The sequence below is a fragment of the Zootoca vivipara genome, chromosome 6 (assembly GCF_965207765.1).
Source record: "Zootoca vivipara chromosome 6, rZooViv2.hap1.1, whole genome shotgun sequence".
Taxonomy (NCBI): domain Eukaryota; kingdom Metazoa; phylum Chordata; class Lepidosauria; order Squamata; family Lacertidae; genus Zootoca; species Zootoca vivipara.
Window position 1 is genome coordinate 77,697,271 of NC_142589.1, and position 18,782 is coordinate 77,716,052.

General features: G+C 46.8%; 1 pseudogene across 2 annotated transcripts; it reads right to left on the minus strand.

Annotated features, from left to right (window-relative positions):
• Positions 1-736: 736 nt before the first annotated feature.
• LOC118087330 (adenosine receptor A1 pseudogene) lies at positions 737-15,686 on the minus strand (annotated as a pseudogene). Of its 2 annotated transcripts, XR_015950709.1 has the most exons (4): positions 14,828-15,686; positions 9,837-11,518; positions 1,363-8,181; positions 737-1,254 (listed from the first exon to the last, which is right to left on the minus strand). The product of XR_015950709.1 is annotated as an adenosine receptor A1 pseudogene, transcript variant X2 (transcript). The 2 variants fall into 2 exon arrangements; XR_015950708.1 differs by having other exon boundaries at positions 737-8,181.
• Positions 15,687-18,782: the final 3,096 nt, after the last annotated feature.

Here is an 18,782-nt window from a genome sequence, read left to right on the forward strand (position 1 = left end):
TGGTGGCTTCACTAACCTGGCCAGAGCTCCCTGCAAATCCTAGAGCAGGCATCCCCAAACTTTGGCCCTCCAGATGTTTTGGACTACAATTCCCATCTTCCCCGGCCACTGAGAGTTCTAGGCCAAAACATCTGGAGGGCCGGAGTTTGGGGATGCCTGTCCTAGAGCTTGAAACAAGCCTGCTGTTGAGGCATGTAGGTATTAGCTGAAAGGTAGAGAAAGGTTCTTCACTTCTGTTCCCCCCACTCCTTAAAAATATATCCAGACTCTTAAAAACTTAACGTGTCTTGTTCAGAATGAAATCTAGAGATAGAAAAATTTATGCAATGCGCACGTAGCTGAAGCAAAATCTGCACCAATTTGCAGTCTTGGGAATTTTCAAATTCATATCCCAAAACATTGCATAAATGTTTTATTGATCGGCAGCTGTGAATGGAGGGATTTTTGTATTCGTCCTTATTTTTATGGTGTATTTTGTGTTTTTAATATTGTAATTTTATGTTGTGAACCTCCCTGAGAATCTACAGGTATAGGGCGGTGTACAAATTTAATTAACAACTGCAGGGTAGGGATGCTTCTGCATCAATTTGCCAGCATTGGTGTTTCATCATATATTCTTTAAAAATCTGATAGCATCCTTGATGAGTGTTGTGAAGGACCCCTGACAGTTAAGTCCAGTCGCGAACGACTCTGGGGTTGTGGCGCTCATCTCGCTTTACAGGCCGAGGGAGCCAGCATGACTAAGCCACTTCTGGCGAAGCCAGAGCAGCACATGGAAACGCCGTTTACCTTCCCGCCGGAGCGGTACCTATTTATCTACTTGCACTGTGTGCTTTTGAACTGCTAGGTTGGCAGGAGCTGGGACCGAGCAACGGGAGCTCACCCCGTCGTGGGGATTCAAACCACCAACCTTCCGATCGGCAAGTCCAAGCGGCACAGTGGTTCAAATCACAGCGCCACCCATGTCCCCGATGAGTGTTGTAAAACCACACAAATAAAGTGACCATTACAATTTATTATTACCACAATTTATTTATATACTGCTGTTTGGGCTCCCAAAGCTTTGAACAGAGTAGTGAAGCAAAATGCACAACGGAGCACAAGCAAGTGCCATAAATCAGTCACCGAGCCAAACAATATAAGAGCAGAGTTGCAATGAAGAAAAGCCTTCCCAAGTTAGAAGATGAAAGGCTGTGCTCCCCAACTGCGCACCCCACACACCTGGGGGCTGGAAACTTGAACAGGCAATGAAATCTGTTTTTTTTTAATAAAAAAAATACAAAATTGAGTTAGAAAAATGTTTCCCCAAGTTCAATTTAGTAACACAGGAAGCTGCCTAATACAGACCATTAGTCGATCTACCTCAGTACTGTCTTCTCTGACTGGCAGCAGCTCTCCAGGGTTTTAGACAAGATACAGGCTCCTACTTGGGAGATGCCAGGGACTGAGCAAAGGACTTTCTGCATTCACATCAGATGCTCCAACACTGAGCTGCAGCCGTTTCCCTTTGCCTCTTAAGTTGAACAGTGTACGGTAACTTCATAAAACATGACGCTTTGGGGCTGTTCTTCCTGTAACCTCCTGCTTACTGACGCTAACGGGATTTGCAGTCTGAACTATCTGGGAGGGCACCAGGTTGAGGAAAGCTGGGATTGTTCCTAAACACCCAAAGCTGTCTCCCCATATTATTTCTGCTTGCTTGTTGTGCTGATGGCCATGCCTGGTATCTATTCCTCTCCTCTGTGTGTGCATCTCTTTCTCTCCCTATGTCAGCAGGAGCTCATTCCTTAAGCCCAGCTGGCTTTCTCTCCCCCTCCCAGCCCCCAGGTGAAACCCTAGCCTTCTCCAGCCTCTGAAAGTGACTTTGTCTTGCTTTGATACAGGGCAAACCTTTTACCGCCCAGTGCGTTCTATGAGCTGTGTCTTACAGAGCTGCAGCATTGCTTTAAAACAAATTTACTTAAAGTATCGGTTACCCCCCTAGGGGCGGGCAATGTTGACGGGGCACAGCAACACAAACCTGCTGCTACACTGGGGAATTTTATACAGGGACAGATGGATGAATCGCCAGAAGGTGCCTGGCAGGAAAAAGACCAGGCTACTTGGGGTGCCCCGTACATTTTTCAGCATGGTCAATATGGAGGAAGGGATTTGAGAAAAGATTTCAGGTTCATAGATGCTGCATTGAACTAATCGTGCAGAGGCCCATCAAATTAAGAAAAACTTGGGATATTGCTCAGGTCTTAAAAACTAACCACTGCTCCCTGAAGACGAAACACAAAATATGCACCTCAGAATTTTAGAGGTCAGCTGGAACTGCTAACAAGCTGGAAATGTTAATTAATTACATGTCTGAATCTGATGGATTTTGGCATTCACAGGTGAGCGCTGATGGTTCCAGGTTCTTTTGTGCTTTCTGGATGTAACAGTCCAGTAAACGCTCACTGCTGAATTTTGAAACTTCCCAAAGCTGATCCATTAAGTCAGCCGCGGCACTCGGTTCTAACGCCCCGACTCAGATTCTGTACCTGAAGCCGTGAAGGGCAGGGGTGACGAGAAGATGCTGAGCTCGAAGGATGCTGAGCATGATTTCAGTTGCTTATCACTCAAGAGCCTTCCGCATAGGGGGGAAAAGTGGTACTTGTGAGCAGGAAATGGTAGCTGGAGTATGGGAGCAAAAACTGGCTCCTCCACATTCAGGACATTTCTATCAAGAAAATCAAGGTGGGATAAATAGAGTCACCAACATGTTTCCTATCCAGCCGCTGATGAAACTCTGGCTGTGCCTGCTTACTTTCAGCAATAGCCCTTAGGTGTTCAGAGTGGTCTTTGGCAATCCCTCGTAGCCAAGTAAGATTGTCTTCCATGAACACGGTCTTAATAGTGAGTCCATAAGTGCCTGTGAAGGCCAATTCTGGATCCACACATCCTTCCACAGTGGGAACATAGGTTTCCGGGCGGGAGTTGATCACAGTAAGGGTTTGCCAAACGTGCCTTCCTCTTAGCACGTTTCTCCCTTTTATCCTGAGTTCGAATGTCTTCAAACTCCATGATACCTTTGGTAAAGGCTGTTCTCCAACTGGAGCACTCACAGGCCAGTGTTTCCCAGTTGTCGGTGTTTATACTACATTTTTTTTTAGATTTGCCTTGAGACAGTCTTTGAACCTCTTTTGTTGACCTCCAGCATTATGCTTTCCATTTCTAAGTTCGGAATAGTTTTGCTCTGGAAGACAATAATCAGGCATCCGCACAACATGACCAGTCCAACAAAGTTGATGTTGAAGAACCATTGCTTCGACACTGGTATCTGCTTCTACCAGTACACTGGCATTAGTTCACCTGTCTCCCTAAGTAAAAAAATTTGGAGACCATTGATGGAATCTTTCAAGGAGTTGGAGATGGCGTTTACATGTTTACATGTTTCACAAGCATACAGTGTGCATCATGGAAGAAGTGCACTCTGGACTTGGGAGTGGCCAAAGAGGAGACCACCCTGACTGCAGTTTCAAAGTGGCCCTCCAGGAAATATATCCAATATGCAGATGGTGTAAGTTACTTCTTCACATCTATGGAAATCAGTGATTAGCAGACTTCCTGCAAATGATCCTGGTCCTGAGGCAATGGATACCTTTCTCAACAGCATGTCGACTCCTCTGCTTTGCAAGGTGTGAATTGGCCCGTAGTGAATGAGCAATGAGCCCTTCGGAAGTGTTTCAGAGTCCCCTGTTAAAGCAGGAGGCTCTGGCCAATCTCCTCCATATCTCTCTTCTCTCCCCGCAACACCCCACCCCCTCCCCCAGCCAGCCCGGCCATCCATCCAGGCAGGCAAGGAGATCCAGCTCAATATTGCAGCTCAGGTTTAGCGCAGGACGGGGCTCCAATTTCGACAAGTCAGAGGTTTCTGCAGAGGCGACAACTGATGTTCAGGAAATGGGGAGACAGCAGAGTCCTGATGATTAATTCAGGATGAAAGGGAGAGGAGGCTGATAAGGGGAAGCTTGATAACTGCCAGGTCCTGGCTGAACCCATCGATACCTCACCAGCTTGAAGCCCAAAGCACTGGAGAAGATCATAAGAAGAGGGCCAGGCCAGTGGCCCATCTCGTCCAGCATCCTGTTCTCAGGTGGCCAAGCAGATGCCTCTGGGGACCCTGAGCACAAGACCAGCCTCTCAGCTTGTAGTCCCTGGAGACTAGTATTGAGAAGCATCGCTGCCTCTGACAATGCAGGTCCACCACAGCCATTGCGGCTAGTAGCCATCAATAGACCTCTCTTCCTCCATTAATTTATCTAATCCTCTTTTAAAGCCATCCAAGTTGGTGGCCGTTGCTGCCTCTCGCGGGAGCGAATTCCATAATTTAACTCTGCGCGGCATGAAGGAGAACTTCCTTTTATCTGTCCTGAATCTTCCAACCTTCCATTTGGATGTCCCTGAGTTCTAGAATTATGAGAGAGAGAAAAACCCCTGCCTACTTTTGCCATGCCATGCATAGTTTTTATACACTTAAGCAGAGGATAATAATAATAATAATAATAATAATAATAATAATAATAATAATAATAATTTATTAGTTATACCCCACCCATCTGACTAGGTTTCCCCAGCCACTCTGGGTGGCTCCCGACAAAATGTTAACATATTAAAAACACGATAAAACATCAAATGATAAAAACTTCCCTAAACAGGGCTGCCTTCAGATGTCTTCTAAAAGTGGGGTTGTGGGATGAGGTGGATATCCAGAACTACTCAGAATATAGTTACAGGTAGGTAGCTGTGTTGGTCTGCTGTAGTCGAAACAAAATAAAAAAATTCCTTCCAGTATGGATGTACACAAAAGCTCATACCAATGACCAACTTAGTTGGTCTCTAAGGTGCTACTGGAAGGAATTTTTTTACCCACAATTCCAAAGGAGCGTGACCAGTTTTTAAAAATGCTAGTCGCACATTCGCCCCTTTGCATCCTTAAATGTGCTGGTGGCGTGGGGAGCAGTGTTGATGCTTTTTCACCGTACATGGTGAGATGTGGCCAACCCGGGGTGTGTGTGTGTGTGGCTGGTTGTAACAGGCTCTGGAAACCGAGGTTGGCTGTTAGCCCTATTGCATTGTAGCCAGAAGGCAGAAGGTAAGCAGTCTGACAACTGTCAGCAAGGAGGCTGGTCTCATTAAAAACCCACAATGAGGAGAAATGTCAGGGTCAATCGATGGCCTGCTTGCTGGATTGGATGCTGCCAGTTCTGTACCTTAAGGCTGTAGATACGCAGAGATGTTTACTTGTACAGGGAACCAAATGCCCTTAGCTCAACTTGAGCAGACCTCAAGCCTGGGATCTACACACAACACCAATCCTAGACGCAAGGATGCGTATACTAGAAGTATGCACAAAAATGCTGATAGATTCTGTTGGGTACTTTTAAAAAAATCTGATTTGCAAATGTAGGGAACTGAATCTGGGACTGGAAAAATTAGAATCCAAGAGAACCTGAAATTGACAGGTTTGCACAGCCCTATTCATGACAGCATTTCAACTGCATACATAGGGAAATGTTTTGATTCCTCACTCCAGCTGAGTCAGGCAAACGTAAGGCCCAGGGGCCAGATTCAGCCCAATCGCCTTCTCAATCCGGCCCACGGACTGCCTGGGAATCTGCGTGTTTTGAGTAGAATGTGTGCTTTTATTTAAAATGCATCTCTGGGTTATTTGTAGGGTATAGGAATTTGTTCATATTCCCCCCCCCCCCCGAAATATAGTCCGGCTCCCCACAAGGTCTGAAGGACAGTGGACCGGCCCCCTGCTGAAAAAGTTTGCTGACCCCTGATCTAGCTGGTGCTCTGCTTTCTCTCTTCACGAATTAAAAGTGGCGATGGGCAGCATAGGATGGGGAATGGGGAATTAAATGTATCCAAAGACTTGGAGCACCCTCTTGTGGAGAACGTACATACCAAATCTCATGCAGCAGCCGGTTTATAAAATTAATGAAAGGTGGGAAGGGAGCTGGTGCCACCCACCCACCCCCCAATAATCCTAGCCGCCACCACCCCCAGCGCACAAATCAAGGGAATAGTCCAGTTAAAACAATGTCAGATGGAAGACCTTCCCACAGCACACAATTCATATGCTATGTACCAATAGCAAAACATGTATATTCTGATGTACAGTAGCTGAAACAGCCCAACCTGTCCTCCAGGGGGAGAGGAACTTTAAGAGGAACTCTCAAGCTTTGCATAAGTTGGTGGGGGAGGTTTAGAAACCCAAAAACACCCCATTGGCAACTGAGCATGCCCAGGGGACATGGGATGCAACAGATTGTTGGATAAGGGACGAAATGGAATTAAATGGAACGGAGTGTCCGGGAAAGGGTATGACTAGCCTGGCTGGAACCCTGACCTGGAGTGCTCTTAGGGGTGGGATGGGAATTTGAGTCACTTCGCAATTAAAAGTAAGCTTGTACTTTCTGAAATGTGGACTGAAACCCAGCCGCCCTTTGAAATTTGCATTTCTCTGAATTTTGCAATGCAAAAAGTCACGTGGCACAAAAATGCCCATATCAGGGCCGAGTGTGCATATTAAGGCACAGGTGAGCAACAACGATGTTCCAAAATGCATTCTATTAAGGGAAATTGCCTTGCAAAAACGCGCCTGTTAGGGAAAGGTGCATACAAGCGTGTACATGCAAGAGAAATTTTCACTAAAATGCCGGTGAAATTCTGTGAGGACTCCTTAATGAAAAATGCTAGCTGTGGAGGAAATGTAGAGAGCAGAATTTAAGGTGGGGAAGATTAGAAACGGAGTGAAACTCGACATCTTCACCTATCTCTGTTCTGTACTGCCGTGCAGGTGGACGCTTACATCATGAAGTTGTAGTGGAGGCTGGTCCATTAGGGTGAACGGGGGCACTGCTCCACCAACCTCAGTCACCCTCAGCCAACCCCCTACTTGCCTGCCTCCCTGCCTACAACCTGCCATCGGCTCTGGCGCCACCTGCTGTCGGCCTCCTGCCTTCCACCCCCGCCAGCCTCAAGCTGAGGCGCTGCATTCACTTCCCCGGCAAAGATAGATTCCGAAGAGGCACCTCCGAGACAATGGAAGGTGTTATCCTGGACACGGAGAAGGCATCCGTGGTGGAGGAGGAGCAGATGCCCGAAAAGGCTCTTTCGAAGGCTTCCCGGAAGGATCTCATGCGGAAGACGTAGATGACCGGGTTGATGGCGGAGTTGGCATGCGAGAGGATGATGGAGGTCAGGATGAGCTGGTTCGGGATGGGGCAGGTGGGGCAGAGCAGCATGACTGTGTTAAGAATGTGGACCGGGAGCCAGCAGACGGTGAAGAAAAAGAGGATGATGAACAGCGACGTGGCTGTCTGCAGCTCTTTGCGGACAATCATCCGGCGCCTCTCCTGGGCGCTAACATCCACCTCCCCCTCGGCCACCTTGCGGATTTGCTGCTTGACCTCCAGGAAGATGCGCCCGTACAGGACCATCATGACCAGCAGAGGAGCCAGCATGCAGGCCATGAAGTTGAAGTAGACCATGTAGGTGTTTGTGATGATGTCGTTGAAGAGGCACTCCCCGCTGGCCGGCAAAGGCTTGTGCCAGCCCATCATGGGCAGCAGGCCGATCAGAAGGGCCAGCACCCAGGATGCCAAGATCACCAGGAGGGAGTTGAGGGGGCTCATCCAGGATTTGTACTGGAAAGGCTTCAGGATGGAGATGTACCTCTCGACGGCGATGGCCAGCAGCCCGAAGATGGAGGCTTGCGTCAACACCAGCAGCATGCACAGCATCAGGAGGCAGAGCTGCGACCGGTAGTGGGGCAAGCCCAGGTTGGTAAACTGGGCAAAAGGGATGACCACCGCCCCAACCAAGACGTCTGCCACGGCCAGGGAGACAAGGAAGTAGTTTGTGACGACGGCCCGCAGCTTCCTGCTCTGTAGGACGACGGCGCAGATGAAGACGTTGCCCACGATGGAGAACAGTGCAATCAGGCTCTCGCTCAGCAAGTAAGGGATGTCCAGGGCTGGAGACGATGTCGCATTCGTGGCTCGGAGGGGCTGCTGCAGCATGGACAGCGAATGGTCATAGGCAGCCATTATGGAGCAGCAGCCATGCCGACGCTGTTAGGGAAAAGCTCTCCGGCCTCTGTAGGTTGCTGGGCCCTTGTGGGTCCTGAGGAAGTCCAGGAGTCTGTGAAATGAGGCAGGGAAGGGGGGAAGAGTTCAGTCAATTAATAAATAAATAAATAGGTACTGTATTGCATACCCTCCAACATTTCTCTGAGGGAAATAGGGACGTCCTATCCAATAATAATAATAATAATAATAATAATAATAATAATAATAATAATACAATGGAACCTCAGTTGTCGAACGTAATCTGTTCTGGAAGACTGTTCAACTTCCAAAACGTTCGACAACCAAGGCGCAATGGGCGGTCAGAAAATTCCATTGAAAAAATGGAAAAACATGCCTTGGAAGCCATTTGACTTCTGAGGTGCGTTCGAAAACGGAAGCATTCACTTCCGAGTTTTCGACGTTCGAAAATTGAAACATTTGGCTTCCAAGACGCTCGAAAATCAAGGTTCCATTGTAATAATAATAATAATATTTATACGCCACTCTGGACGTCTTCCAACATATATAAAAACACAATCAAACATTAACATTTTAAAAACTCCCCTATACAGGGCTGCCTTCAGATGTCTTGTAAAGGTTGCATAGTTACTTTTCTCCTTCACTCGGGGATCGCATAACTCCATACCCTCCAACATTTCTCTGATGAAAATAGGGAACATCCTAAGGAAAAGTGGGACATTTTGGAATCTGGGACTGCCCCTGGAAAACAGTCAAAAAAGTGCAAGTAGACAAATAGGTACTGCTCTGACGGGAAGGTAAACAGCGTTTCCGTGCTCTGCTCTGGTTTCGCCAGAAGCGGCTTCGTCATGACCCGGAAAAACTGTCTGCGGACAAACGCTGGCTCCCTCGGCCTGTAAAGCGAGATGAGTGCCGCAACCCCAGAGTCATCTGCGACTGGACTTAACAGTCAGGGGTCCTTTACCTTTTACCTTTTTGGTGCTTTAAATGGGTGGCATGAAAGTGTCCCAGCTCAGCCTGTTTGTCCTTCTGCCTCTGTTTTGTCTATGCTGACTAGCCGGTGACACACAACTTATTTGTCAAGGGTCAGATAGCCCTTTCCCCTCGAAAGGCAAGGAGGTAGTTGGATGTTCTGGGCTTTCCCTAGCATTTGTGTGCGGAGAGAATATTGTGGGGAGTAAAATAAGACGCATTTCCAAAGCCTGTTTCAAGGTACAACCGCCAGTCCTCACATTCCCCCGCCCTCAGTGAGTTGCCAGGTGTTTGGGGCAAAGGCCCATGGCACAAGTTGGCACAATATTTCAATACGCAAATTTATGTCTAGCTGCCTGTTGGAAATGAAGGGGGTGGCTGGCCGATCTCTTGCCAGCAATGCCCTTTGTGAAGCACACAACTGCTTTTTCCGCAGAGTAAAAACAATATTTTTAAAAGGGCACAACTCCCCCCCCCCGATCACTCTTTAACCCTTGCCTCTCCCCCCACCCTTTACCCGGCCACCCTTTTAATTAACAGCTTCCCCTCACTGTCTGCTAACTCCTCCCCACTGAAGATGATCTCGGGGTCTAGTACCAACAAGTACAAATCGGGCAACATTATTTTTAGTTTCCCAAGCATTAAAGAGGCCAAGCTAGGAGTGATAAAGGGGAAATTTAGACCTCTGGGCAGTTGGGATAGCACAGCCTAGTTCGGGTCTTAAAAGTTTTCACCCTTGTTTCATTGTTGAAGAAGCAAAAGGGATCTCTGACTCACCCACAGATTTCTGTCCCTGGACCGGCTGCTATTGAAAAGATCAAGATTGGGGTGGGGTAGGAAAAGCAAGCTCACAGCCCCCCCAAGCACCTCCACATCTCATGCAGCCTGTACTGCCTGCTCCGTCTGCGTCTTTGTCCTTTTTTGTAGCGCCCGTGTTGTGATGATTACAAAAGTCAGATCTGATAAGTGGCGGTTGGCATACAAAAGCACCTGCATTTTCCACAGAAAGGGATGGGCAGGCGGCTGGGCAGCCTGGCTCCGTGGCAGGGCATCTGTTTTGCATGCAGAAGGTTCTGGGTTCAATCCCCGGTTTCTCCAGGGATCCGGCGGATCTGTCAGTCCCGGGTTCCCATCGTTGCTCATTTTCCCCCAACTCTTCCATTCATTTCTCTGTTTTTCTGCAAATCCGGAGGGGCATCCCTAAGGCAGTTGGATGGCGCCTCCTTCCAGCAACTCCTGGGGCGCAAGCTGAGGCCAAATGTCTTGCTCTGCTTCCCTTTGGATCATATCAGCAAGTCCGAGCAGGGGGGATCATCATCTGGGCAGTCTAGGACTTCATCTGGGCAGTCTAGGACACACTGCCCAGGCTTGCGCCCCAGGGAGGTCACTTCGGTGATTCTAATGCAGTGGCTTCACTTCACCCCTGGAGGCGCACTCCATTGTCTTTCGAGACAGGTTGATGCCACAACAAAATTATTAGAACGTAAGATGAGTCTGCTGGATCAGGCCAATGACCCATCTTGCCCAGCGTCCTGTTTTTCTCAGGTGCCTGTGGGAAACCATCAAGCAACACTTAAGCTCAAGAGCCCTGTTATGTATTTAGTGGTTTGTGTTTGCCTGAGCTTGAGAGTCTGGACTAAGGATTCTGAGCTCCTGTGTTCTGATTCGATAAATGTTGTCCAGTCACATAACAGTTCAGTATTTGGGCCTCTGCCATTGGCTCTCGAACTCTGAGTCGTGATTCGCAGTTTGGAAGTTTAGACAGCCAATCACGTTGGAAGTGGGAGTGGCCCAGGCTTTCAGGAATGTATATAAGCAGTTGCTGGCATTCAGGTGCATTGCTGCCTCCAACTGAGGAAGCAAAGCCTAGCCATCATGGCTAGTAGCCAAGGGCCGGGTTCTCCTCCATGAATTTGTCCAGGCCTCTTTCAAAGCCATCCAAGTTGGTAGCCTTCCCTGCATCCTGTGGGAGGGAGTTCCACAGTTTAACTCTGCTCCGCATGAAGAAGTCCTTCCTTTTATCTGTCCTGAATCTTCCAACATGCATCTTCACCGGGTGTCCATGAGCTCTTGCGCTGTTAATGTCGGCAACCGTTAAAAACAGTGAGAGGAAGAGAAGCACAAGGTGAAGCTGATGGACATTTTCTGGGCTGCCCATAGCAAAGGAGCCACTTGAGCCAAATGGTGTTTCTCAAGGGTAGGAGTGGATGCTGGCTGGGTGTGAGATTTGGGGTGGTGGGTGGTGGTAGCAGAGGTGCCCTGTATATTAGGAGCTCTCCTAAACCGCTGAAATAATTTCGTCAGGCATCACAGTGGGCACTGCAGAAGTGGGAAAGAGGAGCATATCCAGCTTTTTCTTCTTCTGGGGCTCTCTTGTCTTAAGCAGCAGCTGTGCACAATGAGTGAACAGATCAACCTTTCCCCCTTGCAGGGAGATCTAATGAAAGGTAAATCATCACCTGGAAAAGAAAAAGAAAAAGTCTCATTTACTGGCTACCTAGGTGTTAGCAGCACAGGAGCCCTGCAAGAGATAAAGTTGGCCACACCTAGCATGGCGCCCGAGCCGAATTAGGCACAACACATCGGTTTATTCTCTGCATCTGGGTCAGCAAACAAGTCTCCTCTAATTTGCTTTATTTTTAAAGTTGTTTACTTTTACGTCAAACGAACCTATAAATCTCTTATCTGGGGCCATGCCTGATGTAGAAGAAGAAGGGGAGGAAAACCCAAACCATTGTGAGAGGCCTTTTATCGAATGGACGGCTCATTAAACCCGTTACGCTTCTAAAAGTGATGAAAGGAGCCGAGCACAGCTGTGGATACAGACTGGATAAATAAATACAGTACATCTTAATAGGAGGGAGGTGGGAGTCGAGATGGGCAGTCCTAGAGCCCAGCCTGATTTCAAGTCCGCAAAAGAGGAACATTGGTGGGTTTCTGTGAGGAAACGTAGGGAATTGGGTTTGTTTCTCTCTATCTCTCTCTTTCTCTCTCTCTCGGTTGCGTAATCTATGTTCTGGGGAAACTGTTTTGTATTGCCTTGGTGATAAACATAAATATTGATTGAATGAAACCTTGCACATTAGGTGAGGGGGTCAGGATGTTAAATGGAATTCAAAGGAGCGCAAGAGGGCAGAGAGGCATAATCTCTCAGCATAGTGCCTTTTATTCCTGGACTTGCTATAATAATGATTTCTATAATAATTTTATTATTCATATTCTGCCCATCTGGGCTATCATCATCATCATCATCAATTTACTGCATTTATATCCAACTTTTTCTGCAAGGAGTTCAGGGTGGCTGGCAGGCATGGCTCTCCCCCTCCTCATTTCATCCCCACAACAGCCCTATGAGGTAGGTTAGGCTGAGATGTAGGCCCAAGGCCATCCAATCAGCTTCATGGCCAAGTGGGGATTCGAACCCTGCTCTCCAAGTCCTAGGCCAACACCCTAACTACTGTGCCACACAGCCTTATAAATTTCCACCTCACTGTTAAGCTCAAAGAATTATCCAGATGGCAGAAATGTAGACAGATAGATAGGTATTTTATTTATTTATTGAATTTATATACTGCCCTATACCTGGAGGTCTCAGGGAAGCTCATAGAACAAAGACAAAATATAAAACCACAAAATATAGAATCAAATATAAAAAACAACCCAATAGGAAGGCTTTTGTTGTTATGGATTGCTATATGTGCTTGCCTGTTCGATTTTAAGCTGTGTTTGTCTCTTATTTTCTATTAGTCTGAATCTTATTTCTCTCCAAGGTGGGGTGCAAATCGATCAATTGGGGTGTGGATGTTAGATAGGTAATGTGGGTTCTTTACTAAGCCTTCATTCCGATTTGCTTGCAGGAAGGTTAGACGATGCTGTGTCAAAGCAAGCATCATCCCACACTTTACAGTGCATTTCCCGGGGGGGGGGGGTGCATTGTGTTCTGGGCAACGTTTCAGGGGCCGCATCCTGGTGGTGGGCGGAGCCAGCATCAAACACAGGCAGCAAAGCAATTCAATGTTAAATGTCGCCTTTGTACAATAGGCTGGTTCCCGTAGATATTCACCCCACCCCCCTGATTTCTATCCTCTGTGCAGGCAAGCCAGAGACATTACCAAAGTTTTGGGACACATTTCAACCAGGCAGAAGAAGGGGAGACAAAGACTGTGGGAGACAAGAGTCCTGAGGGCCAGGCTGCAAGGCATGGAGGGCTGCATCCAGGCTGTGGGCCTGAGGATCCCCAATTGTCTTAAAACATAAATAAACAAACATTGTAAAAGGCAGGGCTAAATGGATCTGAAATGAAAAATTGGAGGGGGCAGGGGAGAAGGCTTCACTCACTGCCCTGGTGCCCTCCGGATGGTTTGGACTACAACTCCCATCAGCCCCAGTGAGGGCACCAGGTTGGCAGAAGCTGAAGGATAGCTTTCACAGGACAGACGCCACCTTGCCAAATGCATAAATTGTTGTCTCTCCCCTGGAATATATGAAAAATGTCTATATATTTTCCTTTGAATGTGTACATTCAAAGAGGAGTCCCGCTTATCTTTCCTCGGGCACTCACTGAAAATTGTAAGGTTACTTACTTACTTACTAAATAAATAAATAAATAAGAATTTTTTTTTAAAAAAAACACAACCTCTAAAAGGGCCTGCTTCTTTTATTCTGGAAGCAAACTGTCTGATGAAAAACTGGTGGATGTCACATGGCTGCATTTGCGCAAGTTATTTTCCCTCAGAGGCCGAAGGGCCTGGGATATATGGTCGCTTTAGGAACATTTTATCCATGCTGCCTTGGCCCAGATTAACAGAGTACTGTAGCTAAACACTCTCCAGATAAGGTGGGCCTCACATCTGCTAGCTTTCCCAGAGAAGCGTGTGCTAGAAAGAAAAAAATTAAATGGGTGTGTCCTGCTTTGACGTAATTCAGATTAACCTTTTCTGTCAGTAGCTGTTTTAAGGAGGATGAATCGGGGCTTTTCCCCACATCCCTTCAAGCAAACAGCCCCAATTTCCACAGCCCCCGTCAATCTCACTTCTCTAGGGGCAACTGATGCTGGGAGAGGGCAACTGGGGCAGGGCAGATTTGGCCCTGCGGCTTCCAGGCTGCTGGTCCTTACTAAATCACTATCATGGTCCCCCAGTATGAAATATCAGGGACCCTATTTTCAGCAGGTGAGGCCTTATTGGTGCTCCTGTCTCCAGTGGTGGGCTGATCGGTTGGTGTGTTGAGCTGTGACGGAGCCTTCTCAGTGGTGGCTCCCCATTTGTGGAATTTCCTCCATGGCGAAGTGTGCCTGCCATTTTCATTATCAATTTTCATGGGGAATTTGGAAACATTCCTATTCACCTGGCAACCCTGAAACCAATGGTTGAGAAAATGTGATGATTTTTAGCTGAGTTTCCTATGTTTCAGGGGGTTGGACTAAATGACCCTTGGGGTCCCTTCCAGCTCTACAATGTTATGATTCTATGATTAGTAGTATATATTTATTTAAACCTCACCTTTCTCCCTGATAGCATCTCAAACCAACTTGCAGATAAAAACAGGAACAGCTGAATAATAATAATTTATTATTTATACCCCGCCCATCTGGCTGGGTTTCCCCACTATGGGAGGTGGCGGCAATTGTTAAAAAACCATTAAACATTAAAAGAATTAAAACTATCTCTTCATCTAATATATTAAAACCATACAAACCAGCACAACACCAGCCCTTTCATTAAAAGCAGTCAGTTCCCCAAAGCCTGCTGGAATAAGAAAGTATTTACCTGCTGGCAGGAGGACAGCAAGGAGGGAGCCAGTCTAACTTCTTGAGGCGGAGAGTTCCAAAGTCTGGGAGCAGCCACCAAGAAGGCCCTGCCCCATCTCCCCACCAAGTGTGGCTGTCAGGGTGGCAGGACCGAGAAAGGGCCTCGCCTAAAGATCTTGAAACCTGGGCAGTTTTGTACGAGGGGATGCCATCTTTGTTATTGATACGGTAGGTATGCTGCCTGGACTGCTTTGGGAGGAGGGTAGCTTGTAAATTCTGTTGTTGTTGTTGTTGTCCGCAAACATCCAATTGTTAGGGTTTTAGTCGTTTTAAACGTATGTGTTTTTGTTTTTTTGCATTTTAAACGAGTTTTTAAATCATCCTGTATACTGTGTGTGTGAATCCCCTTGAGACGGTGGTTTGGCAGGTGATTAATAAAACAATAATCACCACACCCACTGGGATTTGTATTTTCTTTCTTTCTTTCTTTCTTTCTTTCTTTCTTTCTTTCTTTCTTTCTTTCTTTCTTTCTTTCTTTCTTTCTTTCTTTCTTTCTTTCTTTCTTTCTTTCTTTCTTTCTTTCTTTCTTTCTTTCTTTCTTTCTTTCTTTCTTTCTTTCTTTCTTTCTTTCTTTCTTTCTTGGGGTTTGTGTGTGGAGACAAGCATATGAGGCAACATGTGAAGCTTTTCACTAGCGATAAGATAAAAAGGGAGCAACAGGCTTCGGGTGTCGCACCATAAGGCACAGCAACAAGACCGGCGTCCATTCAAAAAATAAAGTTGGCAGCCTGGCTTGTTCTCACTTGCTCCAGCGAGTGAGGGCAAAGGGAAGCGCTTCCGGTGCCTTCAGCGGAGGCAACTGGGCATGCATCAGAGGCCGGCGCATGCTCTGTGGCGCTCACTGAGGACGGGGGGGGGATTTTTGAAGGGAAGCCTCTCTCTCTCTCTCTCTCTCCCCCTCGATGTGTAAAGCATTTTCCCCACCGCTCCGCCTCCTCCCGTCGAGCTCACCAATCAAAACGTCCGCGTTGCCGTTCCGCAGGCCCCGCCCCTTTCCTCTCGGGAAATGCCGCTGCTGGCATTTGGGTCTCGCGCGCTCTCTCTCGCGCGCGTCCTCTCTCCTTCCCTGCGCTGAATTTCGCGGGCTGAGGCGAACGCGCGCTTCCCCCCCAGCCCCGCCTTCCCTTTGCATGGTTGTGAGCGAAGGTATCCCTGAGGGGGCAGATTGGAGAGGGGGCCTTTTTTGTGGGGTGGGGGTGGGTGGAATATTCTGCCCACTCTTAACCTCAATTAATGCCTTTCATTAATACCACCATCACTGGAGAGATTCAGATTCTCCTCAGTAACTTCTCCCTCAAACTCCCACCTTTCCTTCGCAATTCAATATAACCCGCTTTTTTAGTTCCTTACCCCACCCCTCACATTACATTTTTCAAACACGGCCCCTGACGCACACACCCCATAATTACCCCCACTCTGTGTCTCAGGATGGGTCTTGCTAATCCCATATAATTCTTTCAATTTTTCTTCAAAGGTCAAACGCGGATATCAAATATTGAAACGTGATCAGCGCGCGTGCAACCTCAATTTCATGGAAGAGGCCCCCACCTCAGTTAATCCCCAGATCCCCTCTCTCCATTCAACCCAACATCTTGAGGATTTCCTTGCCCCATTAAAAAATTATAGGGCCATCTCTGCCCCACATGGCATCCACTCTTCCAAAGGGAGTTGCTGCTACAGATGATATACCGAAGCCCTTCTAGACCTCTAATCATCTTTATCCATTTGAGCCTCGATCCATCTTTCACCCAAACATGCTTTTGGGACCCACTTGTTTTGCTATACATTTATATGGTGGTAGTGTCGTGAGCCACCTTAAATCAGGTCTTGATTCAATTAATAATAATAATAGACCCACCAGCAGTAGACCTCTGGCAGATCCCTTCCCATTGCCACCCAATAGATGATGCCAACACAAACACTCTCAGAATTTACCTGCCCCCAAATTTCAGTTAAGTGACCCTTTATATCCCATTGTGAGCCAGGGAACCTCTCATCACCTCCCTCAAAAAAAAAAAGTCTCCCTCACATCGTCTACAACACGGGACAAATTTATTTCCTTTTCCACAACTTCTCTGCACGGCGTTTTGCCTCCCGATGGGAAGATCCCATAATATTCCCTCTTCGATATTGCTCCCTCACAACTGTTCCTACCGTGTTTCTCATATTATAAGACATGTCTTATATTTATTTTTTCCTCAAAAAAACACACTATGGCTTATTTTCAAGGGATGTCTTATTTTTTTCCTCCTCCTCCTGCTGCGGCCGGCATTGCTGCTGCGCCTATCACTATGTCTTATTTTCGGGGTATGGCTTATATTCCTTGAATGCTTAAAAATCCTGCTATGGCTTATTTTATGGGTATGTCTTAAAATATGAGAAACAGGGTATTGACCTACTCTAGAGGGAACTACTTTTCCTCCATGCTAAATGAACTTCATTCCCAAATACCTCTGGGAAGATCTCATTCAGTCCCCAGAAAGACAAACTCTTGATCACTTTTTCCACCGTAAACTCCATTGGAACAATGGCACCCTTTGTAGGGGGAGCGGGGATACGGTAGTAAAGTTTCACCTTTCCTGCTGGCCCACCATTACCCTGGAAGACTCACGGGGAACCTCAAAAGAAACCCCATTCAATATCGCCCATGTTAATTCATACATAAGCCCTTTTCAGTCATCATCTTGAATCCTCTTAGATTCAGGTAGGTAGCCATGTTGGTCTGTTGCAGTCGAAATATATATAAAAATAAAAAAAATGTCCAGTAGCACCTTAGAGATCAACTAAGTTTGTTCTTGGTATAAGCTTTCGTGTTATATGAAGAAGTGTGCATGCACACAAAAGCTTATACCAAGAACAAACAGTTGGTCTCTAAGGTGCTATTGGACTTTTAAAATATTTTTTATATATTTTGAATCCTCTTGTTGCTGTTCTCTACACAAGGACCCTAATAATAATAATAATAATAATAATAATTTCTTATTTATACCCTGCCCATCTGGCTGAGTTTCGCCAGCCACTCTGGGCGGCTCCCAAAAGAATATGAATAATAATAACAATAATAAAGCGATAAAACATCGAACATTAAAAACTTCCCTAAACAGGGCTGCCTTCAGATGTCTTCTAAAAGTCAGAAGTTCATGGAACTTCCTCTCTTATTGTCGCCATGGAATTTTCATTTTCTTGTCTTTCCCTTTGATAATTCAGTTGTCCCCAGAACATATTACATTGTCAATTTTCCTTTCCCAGAACCTAAAATGGAAGCAAGGCAGTAGCTTCCTTTTTGACCTGATATGAGAGTTTTGATGTAGTCTTTTCTCACTGGGATCTTTGCAAGGAAAACATTTTAGGTCAGGCTTGCCCAACTTATGACCTTCCGGGCCAGTTTTGGCACACCAGCTATAGTAACCGCCAAAATGCTTGACAACGGTCCTCTTATCGTGGCCCCCGGGCCCCTAACGCACTGCTTCTCAAACATTTTGAAGTGGAGCCCATCTGTAAACGTATTCACACATTCAGGACATGCTTGTAAAAGCTAACCCTCCCTTTCCTCCTCAACGAAGTAAATGGCAATACTGTTGCATCAGTAATTAAAGGTAAAGGTAAAGGGACCCCTGACCATTAGGTCCAGTCGTGACCGACTCTGGGGTTGCGCGCTCATCTCGCATTATTGGCCGAGGGAGCCGGCGTATAGCTTCCAGGTCATGTGGCCAGCATGACAAAGCCGCTTCTGGTAAACCAGAGCAGCACATGGAAACGCCGTTTACCTTCCCGCTGTAGCGGTTCCTATTTATCTACTTGCATTTTGACGTGCTTTTGAACTGCTAGGTTGGCAGGAGGCATCAGTAATTTGTGGGTAAATGCCAGGATCTGTCCAGGTCTTCTTAGGCCCCTATGCCTGGGCAGGACGTCTG